We start from the raw sequence: 5287 nt of genomic DNA on the forward strand, positions 1-5287 counted from the left end.
ATCCAATTTATAACAATTGTTAGATCAATATCTTATGCTTAAAACAACAATACTCAATAATAAATAACCATTAAAACCACAACTATATATACACATATGTGCATTAATGCTAGAAAATAGATTGATGTTCATGGAAATATTTCATGTTGATGGTATTGATAGTTTATGATTATTTTTCCTTCTAGTTGTTGCAATTTTTTCAATAGTATATAGATTGAAAAGAAATAGTATCGAACTACACTAAACTGACCTCCAAGATATATTAATGCATATATGAATTGCGTGCATATCAACATAAATAAAGTTCAGAAAGTTAGTTCACAGTCCATTCATTTTACCGATTCAAGTTTAAAATTTAAGTTTTATTACAGTAAAAAACTCTCAGAAATAGTTATATCTAACTTTTTTATTATAGTTAAAAGTTCTCACATAAAATCACATCTCAACTTAAATTAAAAACTCAAATCAATAAACTAAACGACATTTTAGTGTGTGGATTTGGGTGATTCTAACCCTGGGTCCATAAAAGAACCCATGTTTGGAAGCCCATTACATACATTTGAGGCCCTGATTCTGGAATCAGCCCTCCTTGGTTTTCCCCGTTGGAACCCAAATGCACAGTTGAAAATTGGGAGAAAGAAGAAAATAGGTTAAGAATTTAGATGAATTAAAATTAATAAGCCAATAATTTACATAACTGTTTTCGTCTATAACTTGTCTGGTTATGAACCATAACTTGACAAGTTATTGTCTATAATTATCCATAACTTGTCTGACTATAAACTATAACTTAATAAATTTATCCATAACTTATCTAATTATAAAACATAACTGATGACATATTAATTTCTATAACTAAAAATTAATCTATATACTTTTTTAAACTTTTCATATTAACCTATTTTTACTACTTCCCTCGAAAATTATGGTCTCCTCTCAATTATGAACCGCACCGAAGTCATCACCTACCCCTCGTGAATCTCCCCAGCCTTTTCTCTCCCGCAGACGGCCAGAGAATCTCCGGCCTTTTTCTCCATTTTCGCGTGGTTGAGCAGAGAATCTCCTCAGCCTTTCTCCTCTCTTTCACCTCTCTTCCCCGAATGAACCCTAGCAACCAAAATCTCCCCCATTTGTTCGCGTATTAAACTAGGCATAGGTTGTCGCCCTCGTGTCTGAGTTGATGAGAGTGCTTCGATTAAAGGGGTGGTGTTGAAAAATCAAAGAAGGCTCCACATTCGGTACCAATTTCGGCGATACTACGAAAGTAAGGCCATTTCACGCCTTCACCAGAGAGATAACAAAAGGTGCTTGAAAAAAATCCAAAACACCTTCATCTGCGTTTGGATATCTGCCGCCGGTGTCCTTCATCTTGTCATCAGACTCTAACTCCCTAACGGTATGTCATCCTCACCTTAACTTAAAGTGGTTCCTCTGTTTTGGATTTTGTTGTCGTTCCTTCCTCATATTGCTACCAATTTTATGTTGTTTTGTGTTTAGAAAGAGATGGGATAGAATTTCCGAGGTGTATATATTGCACAGAAATGTATCTTAAAAAAAAAAATGCTTGTGCCTGTGTAGTATTGTATTTGAGAGGTGGTTCCCAAGTCTGAAAAGCCTGTGGTTTTGCTTCCAAAACCACCTCCGGTTTAGATTATGTTGTTGTTGCCATTGTGAAAGAGGATAGAAAGAAAATTAGGAGGTTTGGTTCGTTTGTTCTAGTGGAAGTAGGTGCTCGGTGTGGTGGAAATTGTATGAACTAGGTGTAAATTCCCTTCTTTTTACTATTGACACCTATCTTCAAAAGCATTTGTTGCTGTCGTTTTGGCTTGGTTATATTAAAGGCATTTTTTTGGTTGGTGATATGGGGTACTGTGGAAAGCTCATAATCTAATGCTATTACAAATTGAGGACCACAAAATAAGAAACAAAATGACAAATCTTGTAGCTTTTGTTTTTTGAAAGTTAGTATTGTTTTTGAAATGTTTTTGTCACGTCTTCTTGCACGCATTGTCCTGTTCTTGGGTGTCATGTGTGTGTTTAGATGCCAAGAAGAAACCTAGATAAGAGGCCACTGCATTGGAGCCCTGCTGCAGAGGCTTTTCTACTTGAGAGATTGTACGAATACCACGACCAAAATCACAGTCGACATCCAGAATCGCGTGACTATAACCAATGGGGAGTTGACATGGCCAATTCTTTGATGGATATGTTCCCGATGGTGACCGGATTAAGGAGAAACGCCACAGACTGTGGAAGGTTTACGCTGCGTACAAGATGTTGCAAAACCATACTGGAGTAGGTTGGGATCCTATCACTAAAACTTTCACTTGCTTAGAGGAGCTGCGGATAGATCTTTGTAAGGTAATATGTGAGATTCATTAGTTTTGTACTACCCAAAATAGTAAACAAGTTAAAATTTTATTCAAGTACAAACAAGTAACAATTTTCATTTTTTACTACAGAAACCGTGAAGCAAGAACATTGTTCCCTCATGGATGGAAGCTGAATGAGTTGTATTTGGCCGCCATTTTCCCTAGTCGAATTGGGACTTCTGATTCAGGTGCATATCACCCTACTGTGGGACAAGAGGCAGTGGATGGTGTACCCTCAGAAGATGTTGCTGCTGGGGATGAACAACCACAACCTCACCTAAAGGCCCCCTACAAAAACAGTGACGATGACGAGGTCCGTAATGAGTTTGGCAACCGCACCGAACATTTTTGATAGTGAAATGTGACCAATATTGCCTTATCCTCACGTGTGATTCGAAAGAAACAGTGAAGGTCAAGGAAATCGAATGACAGTTCCTGTGAGGAGCTAGTTGAATGGTTAGAGACATGTGAGATGATTTGAGAAAAGATATTTGTTCAAGCAAATATTGCCAGCCGAGTAACTACACTGTCAATGGCCCAAATGAAGCTGAAATCATCTTAACTTTGCTTGCGGAAATGGGAATTGACCCTCGTATGTGAACCCATGCTTTCGACAAAATAATGGGTTCTGCTGCTTGGCGGGCAATTTGGGGCAGAGTTCGCGATGGCATGAGACGGGCATTCTTAAATGACTTTGTTATAGTGCCGCCAACGCCTTTTGTGTATCAGCCACCTAATCCTTACAACTAGGTGCTGAACTCCTACATCCAGCCAGCAAACTCCAACCAACCACCAAACTCTTTCAGCCAGCCACCAAACCCCTACAACCGGCCTTCAAATCCATACAACCAACCACTAAACCCCTACAACGAGCCACCAACTCCTTAAAAGGCGAATCTTATGTTTATCTTGCAGTTTTACGTTTTCTTAAATGGTCAATTTTCCCCTTATGTTGGACCACGGATTAGTGTTGTGTATTATGATTTGAGTTTATTACTTTTTTAGGTGTTTATCTAATTTAAGTTATTTTCTATTGGTGTATGCTATGTACTATTAGAGTGGATGGGTTGGGGAACCACGGATTGTTGTGCAATGCAATATTTGAGACTTTGTTTGCAATTTTTCATTTGAATGGAAGTTCTCTTTTCATAGCACCGATTCTCTACACTTGGGTTGATCTTGCATTCTTTACACAAATGCCAACCTATCATGTATTAATATTCTTGTACATGTTTCTCTATAGGTTTCCATATAAAGTAACAGGATGCAGGCAGAAGGATCAACGAATGAAACTGACGAACGGGACTCGACAACATCCCGCAGACGAAGAAGGTGATATCTTGCCGCCATAGGTGTTGCCACAGCTGCAGCCGCTTATGTGTGTACAGACTGGGTAAGAAGGCCGGGACATATATCTTATTTAAGGGGCATAGACAAGGTAAATATGTTATTAGGAAGCACTAATGAGACTGCAATATTTAATAAGGTGCGGATGGGATGATTACGCCCAGACGTGTTGAAAATAAAGCGGTCGCGGTAGCACAGTTAGGACGGTCGTATCCACAAGGAGGAAACAAATTAAACAAAAAATGATTAGTAAATAAAAAACGTTAAGAGATGAATAATAAAATCAAAATAAAAGAGAATGAAATTTTTGTTGAGAAGTTTAAGCGTAAGAAAAATATATGAGAAAATTATATAATTAAAACCGGTAAGGCGTCGAGATTTCCCTATATGTTTGGTTCACCCGAATGGTTTTAATTTTTGAGATTACTTAATTGAAAGTTTTACATCCCAAACAATCAATCGAAAAATAAGATTTGAAGAACTTGTGAATAAAAATATATTTGAGTAAATGAAATCCTTACGTTTAGAATTAGGAAAAATTATCTTATGAGAAATCTAAAATTGACAATATGCCGTTGGCAATATTGCAGTAAAAAATTACTCATAAAACAATACCTACTAATATATAGTATTACGCAATAATCACATAAAAAGAGCTTGACTAGATTTATATAAAAGTTGACAATAAAATATATCAATATGAGAAATTAGAAAAAGATAGAAGAAAATTAATCACTCAAATATATAAACTTTGAAGAACAAATGGAGAATCAAAATCCACTCAAGATCAATTCACATATAGGTTTCTCTCTAACCTCACCAATTAGAGAAAAATGTGTCTAAACTTAGACTAAAAATCAACAACATAATACACTTAACAAAGTTCCTATTTATAGAGTCTTTGAGGAATGTCAAAAAGCCATGAGCAAATGAATAACATAAAAAAAAACTGATTCCGAATTAATTGGAATTTACACGGTTAAATAGAGAATGAAAGCTGAAGTTATCCGTGGTATATCAATGGAACAAAACGGATCAGCTGGCTGAAGAATTCCAAACGGGTGGGGCACGTGTCGCACGAAGAAGGGCTGAGAGGAGAAAACTGTCGACAGATGCATCAATTCTGACACGTGGCGCGCGCTGATTCGCGGAGAGGAAGAAATACTGCACAACTGGTTCCACGCAGATGAAAGGTCTAACACATGCGTGGAAGGAACTCGTCCAGGGGGAAGGAGTTGCGCGCCAAGCACGCGTGTGTGAGGGAGCATCTGGCGGAAGCTGGTTGGAGAGCTCCTGAACGGCGGGACCCATGCGGAAGAAGAAAGGAAACGTGCCTGACGCGCGCGTGGAAAGTACTCACCCGAAGAGGAAGTAGTGCGCGCCAAACGCACGTGTGTGAGGGGACAGCTGGGTCCCACACATCTGCGGTGCACCAGACAGCAACACGTGGCGGCAATGGTGAGGCTTGCGCGGCTCGGCTTGGCTCGGCTCGGCTAGCGGACGACTGCTGATGGGCTTCAGATGGGCTTCTCTTTCTCTTTATAGTTTTGGCCCAAATGTCTTATTTC

The sequence above is a fragment of the Morus notabilis genome, unplaced genomic scaffold (assembly GCF_000414095.1).
Source record: "Morus notabilis unplaced genomic scaffold, ASM41409v2 Scaffold266, whole genome shotgun sequence".
NCBI lineage: Eukaryota > Viridiplantae > Streptophyta > Magnoliopsida > Rosales > Moraceae > Morus > Morus notabilis.